General features: G+C 42.1%; 1 protein-coding gene across 2 annotated transcripts in view; it reads right to left on the reverse strand.

Annotated features, from left to right (window-relative positions):
* Nucleotides 1-10,517: 10,517 nt before the first annotated feature.
* Nucleotides 10,518-15,414, reverse strand: part of LOC106580720 (leucine-rich repeat and fibronectin type III domain-containing protein 1-like protein) — a 114,462-nt gene continuing 109,565 nt past the window's right edge. For both annotated transcript variants that reach the window (XM_014162059.2, XM_014162060.2), the window contains exon 7: nt 10,518-10,908. The gene's annotated coding sequence lies outside the window, so the exon portion shown is untranslated. The remainder of the gene's footprint in view (nt 10,909-15,414) is intronic.

Genomic DNA, 15,414 nt, shown 5'->3' on the forward strand with positions numbered 1-15,414 from the left:
CAAGGTTGTACGGGGGCTAGTCTAACGGCCAGTCGGAGTGAGCCAATCAGGACCTGGAGACGACTCTTCGCTGCCCGGTCTCCGTCAATCCCACCACCTGGAGCCAGCAGCTTGTGTGGGTTGAGTTTGCCCGCAACACCCTCCCTTGCTCAGCCACTGGTCTCTCGCCTTTTGAGTGCTCCCTGGGATATCAGCCCCGGCTCATCCCGGAGCAAGAAGAAGAGGTCCGCGTACCCTTGGCCTAGATATTTGTCCGCCGCTGTCGCCGTACCTGGAATAGAGCCCGGCGGCTCTTCTCAAGTCCTCCTCCAGGTATCGATGACCAGTGGACCGCCACCGGACCCCATCTCCCCAGTATCATCTCAGGCAGAAGGTATGGCTGTCCACCCAGGATCTGCCCCTCCAGGTGGAATCTCGCAAACTTTCCCCCCAGTTTATCGGCCCTTTCTCCATCTCCAAGATCCTTAGCCCCTCTGTTGTTCGTCTTCTGTTGCCCCATACCCTCCGTATACATCCCACTTTTCATGTGTCTAGGATTAAACCTATGTCTCACAGCCCTTTGTCTCCTGTTTCCAGTCTTAAGACCAAAAGGCTCCTTAACAGCTTCTACCCCCAAGCCATAAAACTGCTGAGCAATTAATCAAATGGCCACTATTTGCTTTGACCCCCCCCCCCCCCTTTCTTTCTACATTGCTGTTTCTACATTGCTGTTTCTCACTGTTCATTATCTATGCCTAGTCAATTCACCCCTACCTACGTGTACAAATTAACCTGTTTCCCGGCACAATGACTTGGTACCGGTACCCCTTGTATGTATGTATGTATGTATGTATGTATGTATGTATGTATGTATGTATGTATGTATGTATGTATTTATTTTACTTTAGTTTATTTAATAAATATTTTCTTAACTCTATTTCTCGAACTGCATTGTTTGTTAATGGCTTGTACCTAAGCATTTCACGGTAAGGTCTACACCTGTTGTATTCGGTGCATGTGACAAATAACATCTGACTTGATGCTGAAAGGGATATTCAATGTCTGCTTAATTATTTGTTACCCATCTACCAATAGATGCTGTTATTTGAGAGACAATGGAAAACCTCCCTGGTCTTTGTGGTTGAATCTGTGTTTGAAATTCACTGCTCAACTGTTGGGTACAGAGATAAGGTAGTCATTCAAAAATAATGTTAAACGCTATCATTGCACACAGTGAGTCCATGCAACTTATGTGACTTGTTAAGCACATTTTTACTCCTGAACTTTTTTTAGGCTTGTCATAACAAAGGGGTTGAATACTTAAAGATATTTTAGCTTTTCATTTTTAATTAATTTGTTTTGTGTAGGCCAGTGATACAAAATCTCAATTTAATCAATTAAATTGAAGGTGTACCACAGCAAAATTTGGAAAGTGTCAAGTGGTGTGAATACATTCTGATGGCACTGAAAGTACACTGAACAAAAATATAAATGCAACATTGAACAGTTTCAAAGATTTTACTGAGTTACATTTCATTTAAGGAAATCAGTCCATTGAAATAAATTATTTAGGCCCTAATCTATGGATTTCACATGACTGGGCAAGGGCACAGCCATGGGTGGGCCTGGGAGGGCACCCACTTGAGAGCCAGACCGATTAATTCAGAATGAGTTTTTCCACACAACAGAAATAGCCCCTCAGATGATCCCGCAGGTGAAGAAGTCGAATATGGAGATCCTGGGATGGCATGGTTACACATGGTCTGCGATTGTAAGGCCGGTTGGATGTACTGCCATATTCTCTAAAACGATATTGGAGATGGCTTAAAGTACAGAAATTAACATCACATTCTCTGGCAACAGCTCTGGTGGACATTCTTGCAGTCAGCATGCCAATTGCACGCTTCCACAAAACTTGAGACACCTGTGGTATTGTGTTGTGTGATAAAACTGCACATTTAAGAGTGGCCTTTTATTGTCCCCAGCACAATGTAATGATCATGCTGCTTAATCAGCTTCTTGATATGCCACACCTGTCAGGTGGATGGATTATCTTGGCAATGGAGAAATGCTCACTAACAGGGATGTGAACAAATTTATGCTAACATTTTTTGAAAAATAAGCTTTTTTTTTGCATATGGAACATTTCTGGGATCTTTTATTTCAGCTCATGGAACATGGGACCAACACTTCACATGTTCATTTGGCTCCTCAGAATATTGTAACTCTCACTGCTTTTTTGATACAATACACTAAACATCCCCTTCTCACCGTTGACAATTTCTCAACAATTGGTTAATTTCACAAAGAACCTCATTCTTCAACTCCGGAGATACAGCATCTAACATCCTTGAACACTTAATAGACTTTTTCCATTAGAAATAAAACGAAACAATCTCTTAAAATGGGACACGAGAGAGGCTGATAGTGTTTCAGAGGTTTGCCAAGGTCCTTAACAAGGAGGTTTAACTGTGTGGAAATTACATGGCCCATTTTTATGCCAACCAATCCACTCTACATTCAAGGCCCAGTTTAACTGAGAAGGAATCCAGGAAATAACTTGTTTTGAAAAAGCTTTGGGGGACGTTGTGTGAGCAGTGAATTTGGTGACAATGTGATAAAGGTTTAACTTGAAGATAGCCATGAACCTTTTCACACTTGAGTTCCAAATATCTCTAACGGTCGCCCCAGCGTGAGTTTTTTTATGTGCGTGATGTCAGAATGCGCTCACTGTTCCAAAATGTGATTGTTACGCAACAGGGCAGTTAACTCACGCTGCCCTCAAACCATGTCACGCTGCCTGCTAATTATCTACAGTACAGGTTATGTTTAAACTTTTAAATATCATATTCTTTCCTAACACGTTTTAATTTCTGACAACAGTTTGAATTGAGATGTGTTCCGCCGCCTTATTAATTCACATAGAAGTATCCCATTTCACTGTTGCGGACAATTTATGTTTGAGGCCTTACTAAGCAAGACAAACTTCTCTCTTCAGTGAGAGCCCAAGCACAAACGTTTTCCTCCCTGGCACATTTTCCGGCTGGCTCCCACATTGCCTTCACTACTAATAATAACTTTGTACGTTCCTATCAAAGTTAGTACGCTATCATTATAGTTTCTCTATATCGTGTTGTCGTTTCTAGTGTAGCACACTGTATGTATGTATGTATGTATGTATGTATGTATGTATGTATGTATGTATGTATGTATGTATGTATGTATGTATGTATGTATGTATGTATGTATGTACAATGGGGAGAAGAAGTATTTGATACACTGCCGATTTTGCTGGTTTTCCTACTTACAAAGCATGTAGAGGTCTGTCATTTTTTATCATAGGTACACTTCAACTGTGAGAGACGGAATCTAAAACAAAAATCCAGAAAATCACTTTGTATGATTTTTAAGTAATTCATTTTCATTTTATTGCATGACATAAGTATTTGATACATCAGAAAAACAGAACTTAATATTTGGTACAGAAACCTTTGTTTGCAATTACAGAGATCATATGTTTCCTGTAGTTCTTGACCAGGTTTGCACACACTGCAGCAGGGATTTTGGCCCACTCCTCCATACAGACCTTCTCCAGATCCTTCAGGTTTCGGGGCTGTCGCTGGACAATACGGACTTTCAACTCCCTCCAAAGATTTTCTATTGGGTTCAGGTCTGGAGACTGGCTAGGCCACTCCAGGACCTTGAAATGCTTCTTACGGAGCCACTCCTTAGTTGCCCTGGCTGTGTGTTTCGGGTCGTTGTCATGCTGGAAGACCCAGCCACGACCCATCTTCATTGCTCTTACTGAGGGAAGGAGGTTGTTGGCCAAGATCTCGCGATACATGGCCCCATCCATCCTCCCGTCAATACGGTGCAGTCGTCCTGTCCCCTTTGCAGAAAAGCATCCCCAAAGAATGATGTTTCCACCTCCATGCTTCACGGTTGGGATGGTGTTCTTGGGGTTGTACTCATCCTTCTTCTTCCTCCAAACACGGCGAGTGGAGTTTAGACCAAAAAGCTATATTTTTGTCTCATCAGACCACATGACCTTCTCCCATTCCTCCTCCGGATCATCCAGATGGTCATTGGCAAACTTAAGACGGGCCTGGACATGCGCTGGCTTGAGCAGGGGGACATTGCGTGCGCTGCAGGATTTGAATCCATGACAGCATAGTGTGTTACTAATGGTTTTCTTTGAGACTGTGGTCCCAGCTCTCTTCAGGTCATTTACCAGGTCCTGCCGTGTAGTTCTGGGCTGATCCCTCACCTTCCTCATGATCATTGATGCCCCACGAGGTGAGATCTTGCATGGAGCCCCAGACCGAGGGTGATTGACCGTCATCTTGAACTTCTTCCATTTTCTAATAATTGCGCCAACAGTTGTTGCCTTCTCACCAAGCTGCTTGCCTATTGTCCTGTAGCCCATCCCAGCCTTGTGCAGGTCTACAATTCTATCCCTGATGTCCTTACACAGCTCTCTGGTCTTGGCCATTGTGGAGAGGTTGGAGTGTGTTTGATTGAGTGTGTGGACAGGTGTCTTTATACAGTTAACAAGTTCAAACAGGTGCAGTTAATACAGGTAATGAGTGGAGAACAGGAGGGCTTCTTAAAGAAAAACTAACAGGTCTGTGAGAGACGGAATTCTTACTGGTTGGTAGGTGATCAAATACTTGTCATGCAATAAAATGCAAATTAATTACTTAAAAATCATACAATGGGATTTTCTGGATTTTTGTCTCTCACAGTTGAAGTGTACCTATGATAAAAATTACAGACCTCTCCATGCTTTGTAAGTAGGAAAACCTGCAAAATTGGCAGTGTATCAAATACTTGTTCTCCCCACTGTATGTATGTATGTATGTATGTATGTATGTATGTATGTATGTATGTATGTATGTATGTATGTATGTATGTATGTATGTATGTATGTATGTATGTATGTATGTACAGTGCCTTCGGAAAAGTACTCAGACCACTTGACTTTTTCCACATTTTGTTAGGTTACAGCCATATTCTAAAATGTATTAAATAAATAAAATTCCTTATCAATCTGTACACCATAACCCATAATGACCAAATATGTATTTTTTGAAATGTTTGCAAATGTATTAAAAATAAAAAACAGAAATACCTTATTTACATAAGTATTCAGACCCCTTGATATGAGAGTCGAAATTGAGCTCAGGTGCATCCAATTTCCATTGATCATCCGTGAGATGTTTCTACAACTTGATTGGAGTCCACCTGCTGTACATTCCATTGATTGGACAGGATTTGGAAAGGCACACACCTGTCTATATAAGGTCCCACAGTTGACAGTGCATGTCAGAGCAAAAACCAAGCTATGAGATAGAAGGAATGGTCCGTAGAGCTCCGAGACATGATTGTGTTGAGGCACAATTCTGGGGAAGGGTACGAAAAAATGTCTGCAGCATTGAAGGTCCCCAAGACCACAGTGGACTCCTTAAGTTTGGAACCACCAAGATCCTTCCTAGAGCTGGCAGCCCAGCCAAACTGAGCAATCGGGGGAGAAGGGCCTTGGTTAGGCAGGTGACAAAGAACCCAATGGTCACTCTGACAGAGCACTAGAGTTCCTCTGTGGAGATGGGAGAACCTTCCAGAAGGACAACCCTCTCTGCAGCACTCCACCAATGAGGCCATTATGGTAGAGTGGCCAGACGGAAGCCACTCCTTAGTAAAAGGAACATGACATCCTGCTTGGAGTTTGCCAAAAATCACCTAAAGACTCAGACCATGAGAAACAAGATTCTCTGGTCTGATGAAACCAAGATTGAACTCTTTCACCTCAATGTCAAGAATCACTTCTGGAGGAAACCTGGCACATTCCCTACGGTGAAGCGTGGTGGTGGCAGCATCATGCTGTGGGGATGTTTTCAGCGGCAGGGACTGGGAGACTAGTCAGGATCAAGGCAAAGATGAACAGAGCAAAGTACAGAGATCCTTGATGAAAACCTGCTCCAGTGCGCTCTGGACCTCAGAATGGTGTGAAGAACAACAACCCTAAGCACACAACTAAGACAACGCAGGAATGGCTTCGGGACAAGTCTCTTAATGTCCTTGAGTGGCCCAGCCAGAGCCCGAACTTCAACTGGGTCAAACATCTCTGGAGAGACCTGAAAATAGCTGTGCAGAGACGCTCTTCATCCAACCTGACAGAGCTTGAGAGGATCTGCTGGGAAGAATGGGAGAAATTCCCCAAATACAGGTGTGCTAAGCTTGTCGTCTCATAAACAAGAAGACTTGAGGCTGTAATCGCTTCCAAAGGTGCTTCAACAAAGTACTGAGTAAAAGGTCTGAATACTTACACTACAGTTCAAAAGTTTGGGGTCACTAAGAAATGTCCTTGTTTTTGAAAGAAAAGCAAATTTGATGTCCATTAAAATAACAACAAATTGGTCAGAAATACAGTGTAGACATTTTTTATGTTGTAAATGGCTATTGAGCCTGTAATCAAACCCACAAATGCTGATGCTCCAGATACTCAACTAGTCTAAAGAAGGACAGTTTTATTGCTTCTTTAATCAGTACAACAGTTTTCAGCTGTGCTAACATAATTGCAAAAGGCTTTTCTAATGATCAGTTAGCCTTTTAAAATTATAAACTTGGATTAGCTAACACAACATGCCATTGGAACACAGGAGGGATGGTTACTGATAATGGGCCTCTGTATGCATATGTAGATATTCCATAAAAATAAGCTGTTTCCAGCTACAATAGTCATTTACAACATTAACAATGTGTACACAGTATTTCTGATGAATTTGATGTTATTGTAATTGTCAACGTCGTGTGTGTAGGTGGCAGGGAAGTCAGGCGCAGGAGAAAAACTTCATATAAGCGGAGTAGTTTAATAAACTTTCAAACAAACTCCAAAAATAGAATAAATAAAATATCAACATGGGTACACATACCCGTCGCACACCTAAATAAACAACACGCACACAATAACACAAACAATCTCGGACAAGGACATGTGGGGAAACAGAGGGTTAAATACACAACAGGTAATGAATGGAATTGGAACCAGGTGTGAAAAGAAACAAGACAAAACCAGTGGATAATGAAAAATGGATCAGTGATAGCTAGAAGACCGGTGACGTCGACCGCCGAGCACCACTCGAACAAGGAGGGGCATCGACTTCGGTAGAAGTCGTGACAGTAATGGACAAAACATTTGCTTTTCTTTCAAAAACAAGGACATTTCTAAGTTACCCCAAACTTTTGAATGGTAGTGTATGAAAATTTGATATTTCAGTTTCATATTTTTTTTTATAAATTATCAATAATTTTTAAAATCCTGATTTTAGCTACTTCTGTGAATGTCTGAACATTGCATCCAAACAAAAACTGCTCACATTGTGGACATAACGTTGTAAAAACTGTGTTTGTGCAAAATGAGAAAAAAATTGTGTGGCCAGCTCAAACACTGACTCTTGCATCAGTCGTAAATGGATGTTCTAAAGTGTTCGAATCACACCGGTTCGAGCATACGCTGCTAGTACCTCCGTCGAAGGATCACACCTGCGTGTTCATACGGTACCAGTCAAAAGTTTGGAAACAACTACTCATTTATATTTTCTAAATTTTTGAATAATAGTGAAGACATCACAACTACGAAATAACACACATGGAATCATGTAGTAAGCAAAACAAAACAAAATATATTTTATATTCTTCAAAGTAGCCACCCTTTGCCTTGATGGCATTCTCTCAACCAGCTTCACCTTAAATGCTTTTCCAAAAGTCTTGAAAGAGTTCCCAAATATGCTGAGCACTTTTTGGCTGCTTTTCCTTCACTCTGCGGTCCAACTCATCCCAAAACATCTCAATTGGGTTGAAGTTGGGTAATTGTGGAAGCCAGGTCATCTGATGCAGCACTCCATCACTCTCCTTCCGTGTCAAATAACCCTTACACAGCCCGGATGTGTGTTTTGGGTCATTGTCCTGTTGAAAACAAATTATAGTCCCTCTAAGCGCAAACCAGATGGGATGGAGTATCACTGCAGAATGCTGTGGTAGCCATGCTGGTTAAGTGTGCTTTGAATTCTAAATAAATCACAGACAGTGTCTCCAGCAAAGCACCCCCACACTATCACACCTCCTCCTCCATGATTCACAGTGGGAACTACACATGCAGAGATCATCCATTCACATACTCTGTGTCTCACAAAGACTCAGCGGGTGGAACCAAAAATCTCAAATTTGGACTTGTAAGGAACCATTTGTTGTCCCAATTTGTATAAAGAATAACTTATAGTACAACATAAATATGTAGCTCACGCAGTCAGCACTAATGTTGAGTAGAGCCAGTCTATTACTACAGCTACAGTTGAAGTCAGACGTTTACATACACCTTAGCCAAATACATTTAAACTCCGTTTTTCACAATTCCTGACATTTAATCCTATAAATATTCACTGTCGTAGGTCAGTTAGGATCACCAGTTTATTTGAAGAATGTGAAATGTCAGAATAATAGTAGAGAGAATTATTTATTTCACTTTTATTTCTTTCATCACATTCCCAGTGGTTCAGAAGTTTACATACACTCAATTAGTATTTGGTAGCATTGCCTTTAAATTGTTTAACTTTGGTCAAATGTTTTGGGTAGCCTTCCACAAGCTTCCCACAATAAGTTGGGTAAGTTTTGGCCCATTCCTCCTGACAGAGCTGGTGTAATTGAGTCAGGTTTGTAGGCCTCCTTGCTCACACACACTTTTTCAGTTCTCTTTCGCCCCAAAGTATGTTCATCTCTAGGAGACAGAACGCGTCTCCTTCCTTAGCGGTATGACGGCTGCGTGGTCCCATGGTGTTTATACTTGCGTACTATTGTTTGTACAGATGAATGTGGTACCTTCAGGCGTTTGGAAATTGCTCCCAAGGATGAACCAGACTTGTGGTCTACAATTATTTTTCTGAGGAATTGGCTGATTTCTTTTCATTTACCCATGATGTCAAGCAAAGAGGCACTGAGTTTGAAGGTAGGCCTTGAAATACATCCACAGGTACACCTCCAATTGACTCAAATGATGTCAATTAGCCTATCAGAAGCTTCTAAAGCCATGCCATCATTTTCTGGAATTTTCCAAGCTGTTTAAAGGCACAGTCAACTTAGTGTATGTAAACTTCTGACCCACTGGAATTGAGATACAGTGAATTATAAGTGAAATAATCTGTCTGGAAACAATTGTTGGAAAAATGACTTGTGTCATGCACAAAGTAGATATTTTAACCGACTGGCCAAAACTATAGTTTGTTAACAAGAAATTTGGGGAGTGTTTGAAAAACGAGTTTTAATGACTCCAACCTAAGTGTATGTAAACTTCCGACTTCAACTGTAGGTATGCTACCGAGTGTAACATCACTTTCAAGAATGAAAGTTACCGTTTCACAGACGGACTTCTCCAGTTAGCTGATAAGTGCAGATGTCCTCTCTATGATCATTGCCCACATTTGCAGAAGTGAACATTACAAAAGTACTGTTATCGACCCACCAAATTAATTACTCAAGAAATCCAATAGACATGGCCTTTTACCATCACTTCTGTCTCACATTCCATCGACTGGAAACCAGTACTGTCTGTGGTGAGGGAAAAAATAAATGGGAAAATATAGGGTGTATGCGAAAGAGTCTAAAAGAGGGTTTCCTGACTAAAATATGTATAGGGGGGACATTTTCAAACTCACTTTAACTCACAGAGTGACTGATGATAACATTTAATTTATTCTGGGCAACCCCATATCTCTGCACCTCAATGTTCCCCTGTATTAATGACAGTGAAATCCTTCGATCTCTTGCCATGAGGAAATAGTGATGATTACTCCATTCTATGATGTATGTAATAACAGCAAAATGATGATTTAGCACAATGTCAGACAGTCATTACTCTCATGGCACACATCACCCAGCAAGCCTTTAGGAGGACTTTGGGATAGCTATAAACAGCCATGAAAGCCAGGCTTTCGCACTTTCAATAAGACATCCAACTCACGCAAAGCATTCTGTTGGTTAAATGACTGACCTGGATCGGATTCACTGCACCAGATGGTGAAAACCACCACAAGAGATTCTGTGCAAATTGCAGTGTTTAAATTCATGTCGGCTTTGAGGGTCAGGGGGAAAAACATAAAAAGAAGTGAGTGGAATTGAGTTGGCAGAATTTAAAGCCTACTAGGTGGGGGAGAGAGGCTAACCTTGATGCTGAATATCTCTATATGGAGAAGGCTGTAGGACTGGTGGGGTAATATATATATAAAGGGCTGGACGCTATGGGATGATTCAAACCTAATTTATTTTTACCTCTGGGATCCCTTTCTCCCTCTAAAGTAATTTGGATTGACTGCCATTGTGCCACAACCATCAGGTAACACATGTTATTGGCTTTGCGGTGCCATGAAGCAGAGATAGGTGAGGCGGGGATAGGGAGTGGGTGTACAGTACTAGGTTTGTATAGGGGGAATACAAGAGGAGAGAAGTAGGTGTAACAGAAGGTAAATCATCAGCCACAAACAGGCCTGTTAGTCTCTTGGGAATGAATCCACTTTTTTAAAATTTTATTAGAAAAATTTCACACACCATAAAAATTACATGTACAAAACTATAAGATTTGGAATTGCGTTATGTACAGATACAAAAGATAAAGCCAAATAAAAAGTGACGGTGAACACAGAAGAAGGTGAGTCCCCAGCTCTAGGCGCTTTGTCTGAGTCTGCCTGTTTGATTCCGTTCTCACTGGGTTCGGCTCAAAGGTGAGAAAAAAAAACGCAACACAGGGTGATGAAGACCATGGTGACGAAGAGGTGGTGGTGATGCACAGACATGCGGTTCAGTTTGCTTAGTCCCTGTTAGTTCTTCCTCCTTTATATCCTTGTGTCCTCGGAGTCCGGATGGGGTAAACTCGGCCCATACCTGCAGAGAGAAGAGAGAGACAGCGAAATCAGTGAGGAATATGTTCTATTTTGCCCTTTCATCCGTTTACGATTGACCACACATACAAGTCCACTTAATCCAGGTTGATCATTGAAAGGGCTTCATGAAGATCAGCCAACATTGTAGCCCCTGAAGTATCGTGATGATACTGTTTCTCCTTGACCGGTGTTCGAGTCATTGAATCCCTGCCATACTCAGGCTTTATTTCATGAAACGGAGAACATTCAAACATTTCCATAATGACAATAGACCAAAGTACATCAGTTGAATAACCTAGTCTAATACAAACACAGGAAGCTTCACAAACACTGGCAGCCATACGACCACCGTGCTTGGACAATGCCCTCTGTTTCGATCCGTGTTGTGCTCTACTGCTGTTTGATACAAATGTAAATGACTGGCAGCCTCCCTCACAGCACTGGCCAAACCGTGGTGGGCTTGCCTATGTGGCCATGAAACGAAACAGGATTATAAAACAACAACCCAGTGCCATTAAACAGTCATTGAAGTGAACAGATGCTTTTCCAGTATAGTGCAAGATTACATTTGGGACTCCTCTGCCTTAGACTCATCCTCAATGTCTCACGCACTGTCCACAGAAGAGTGATAGGAGCTAAGCCGGTCAGCTCAGACAGCCCAGCCCTCACGGTAGCCTGACTAAGCCTCCCTCAGGTTGGGCATATCATGGCTCTGGATGCATGACAGGTGGTGAGCTGAACACAAGCCTGGCAATCATTTTAAATAGAATACTTCGGCTTACATCTACATATGGAACTAGGCACTTTGAAAAATGGTGCTGGATAGGCTTATAGGCTCTCTGGTGGATACGTATGGTACCTGGATATAGCTGACTAGCTGGCACTGCAGGTGGTTTGTATTGGAGAGGAGAAGAGGCTGAACAGGTGCATGAGCAAGAGCTACAATGATGGATGCCATTTTGGAAATGCTGATCCCTTGTGTCAGGCTAACATGTTTGACGCTGAAAGCCCTGAGTGGACTGAGGCCTATAAAGTGGAGGAGTTGAGAGGGTACTTATTTTTGCTTCACAATTGGCTGAATGTACTAGCATGACGTTTATGTCAAAACACAAATGCATGACAGTGTTTTCAGGCACTTTATGCTGGCTTCACAAGGCAAAAATAGATTGTCCATTCGAAACATAGGGGCCATTACTCCTTCACCACAACCCATTCAAACAAACAATTTGCTTTTCAATAGCAAAGTGTACTGTAACACTTGACTTGAACAAAATACATTCTACATTCAATACATTCACATTCAATACGTTCAGGACTAGTCTATAGCGGGTTTTATCTTGTGAAAAATGTATGGCTTAAAGTGTGATGTAATCTGCTCCAGGACCTTAGTGACCATGGGCGTTCTCTGCCTCTCCCTCCCAGCGTGGGAGCATTGATAAATTCAGCCAACGTCGACACAAAGCAGAACCTGCCCATCTGTACTACTCTCTTGTTGGCACAGCAGGAGAGTCTCTCTTAAAGCACAACCACATATTATGAAGCGCTTGGATTCAGCAAAAGTGCAGAAATATATTCCTGTATTTCCTTAACCACTTTAAAAGTTGACGTATCAAACTGAGTACACGAGACCTATTTGTACACTAAATTATAGCATCATACTGTAGCTTAATTTCCATTAGATCTGCCACCTGCTCCAAATCATTCATGGTGTTGCATGACACACTATCTCTAGAAACACTATTGACAGCGACTGTATGTGAAATAGCTTCATTTACAGCTATTTACAAACAAAGCATGTTTCATTGTGCTGAGCATGCACTACTGAGCTAAATATATGATCTTCTTCACCATCCAGGAGAAAGGATATTGGACCAGCATTGCTGTCTCAGGGTCATGACATGGCGGCACTCCTGTCCTGAGAAAGTGCATTCCATGGAGGGGTCAGTGCGATACACATTGTCCGACTCTTATTTTGCAACCCCGATTATGATTCCCATCATCACACTTTGTTTCTCATCAGCACATATTGATTATGCAATTAAATGTGGCCTGAGCAGCAGAAATCAATTGGGACCGGCTGTACTAAGGAGTGAACACCGCCCCCGGGGCAATCACCCAATCATCATCTGATATGAATCACCTCAGTGTGTCTGCCAAACAAATCTCTCTCCGAACGGCATCCACTGCGATCCTCTGCCGGCCAACCCATAAACTGTTCAGGGGGAGACCGTAATTTATTCTCCATAGCAACTTTCATCATCTCACCTTTTTACATGGGATGTTGTTATTGCTGTTTCACATTGTCTGACTAGAGGGCGAGTGATAACATCAACTGCATTTTGCCCTTGGTTTTAGGTCTGCCTCTTAGTCACCAGAACCGGCAAAGTCTGTTTAACAAAACCATAACTCTGGTATTGTGAATCTCAGTAGCCTCATATACATTTGCCCTGCTCAGATGAACATGATAAAGTGACAAAGTGAAAACAAATAGAGCCTAGAACCTAATGTCCCCTGTTGCCTCGGTTCTGCCCCATGATATCTGAGCCGAACATCATTCTGTCTCCCAAAAAACAACAAAGAACTTGTTTGCATAATGTCTGCATAGTGATGCCATAGCTGAGCTTTCAGACAGTTCAGCACAGACCATTTAGCCCGCTGTTCTTGACTTCCATTAGTGGGGAGACCTCTGTGATCTCACTCAGAACAACCTGTTTATTGATGCCAGGGACCTGTGATCATCAGGCGCCATGCCGCTGCTGATACATTGGGTAACATGCTCATTGCTGCGTCATCAGCATGGAGCAATGATTAGCCACGTAGCTATCCTCTAATTGCCAGAGCAATGAGGCTGGAGACTTGACAAAACATAATGCTAAGTGTGGGAGGATTGGAAGATGGGCGCCATCAAGCCATACAACATGTCATCATTGATTTCTCCAAGGCCTATTTTAACAAAATGTTGATAGCAATCTAAAACCAGCTGTGATCTCAGTCCGTGAGGAATTTTTTGTTGTTGTTGTGATCATTTTTTTTTTTGTCTCCAGAGCAATAAGGATCATAGAACACGTAGCTAGAAAATAAAACTTTGATAGGCAGAAAATCGGCAACCCCTAACTCAATTCTGTTCTCGCTCAATACAAACGCGAAGAGACAAGAATGGAATTGCCACTCGGTATACAAACATATTTTTGGGGGCGCAGACGGGCTGTGTGACAAAAAGAAACAGAATCAATGCCTTTGCCATTGTTTGGAATTAGTGCTGAGTTTAAATTGAGCTGCAGTGCGCCCCGAGGCCCAGTGCCTCACACACACAGAAAGCAGAAACTACGGCCTCGATCAAAGCAAACACACAGCAATGGCAATAAAGAAAGCTGCAAAATTAGCAAAATAAATTCCTCTGCTGACATTTGCCGGCCTCTTGGTACGGTAGTAATTAATTACATTTGGCAGTGGTTGTGATATGTAAGCGTCATCTGCTTTTTGTTTGTGTGGTTTTTGTTTTTTAGGATGGACTCTTGTGTAAACATTTTTTTTAAAAACATTTTAGTCATTTTTAGCAGATGCTCTTATCCAGAGCGACTTACAGTAGTGAATGCATACATTTCATTTCATTTCATGCATTTTTTTTGTACTGTGAGAGGCATGGTGTTCTCACAAAAACCACACACACACACACACACACACACACACACACACACACACACACACACACACACACACACACACACACACACACACACACACACACACACACACACGTATGTAGGAAAACACACACAGCCCACACGTATCCTACAGATTGTCTCTACATCTCCCTTGCTTGAATAGCAAAAACTAACTACGAAATTACACCATCAGCAGGGTTACGATCCTTTTACAGTGGTTCTGTTTTCCAATCCTCATGTTATTTTGTGAGACAGAATATTTACGATACCAGGCTCTTTGAACACACACATCTATCTTCGCCTCATCTCATCTCTTTCAAGTCTAACCTTAAACCAGTCTAATTTCTCAAACTCCAGCTTGATGGTGAGATATCGGTTGATCAATAGTGATTTCATGGCCCAGGCCTTGGCGCTGAGGGCCGACTGAGCCTTTCCATTTGTCCCTGTCCACTCGGGGAAGGGCGAGGGCTACGAACAATGGGGTCCCCTGATTTCACACATCACTACACCTCAACCCTCTCCACATTAATATCCAACAAAGAATACAAACAAAAGCACCTGTCCACCCGCCACTGACATTTTATTAATCAGACAGGCACAACGTTAGTTTGCTGATCAAATATATTAAGGGTGAGTTTACTCTCAACTATCAAAGGCTAAAGCCATCAGAGTGAGAGTATGATGAAACTATTTGTTAGGACATACAGCGATGCTCCAGAACTGTCCTGCTCATTTTCCCTCCCTTCTCGACACGCTTCTGTGCTCTCAGATGTTAGCAGGTAAAAGAAAGACTTCACAGGGGAATTGAAGGCAAGGTTAACGTCTGAGGCAAGAACTAGCTG

This window comes from Salmo salar, chromosome ssa20 (assembly GCF_905237065.1).
Source record: "Salmo salar chromosome ssa20, Ssal_v3.1, whole genome shotgun sequence".
NCBI lineage: Eukaryota > Metazoa > Chordata > Actinopteri > Salmoniformes > Salmonidae > Salmo > Salmo salar.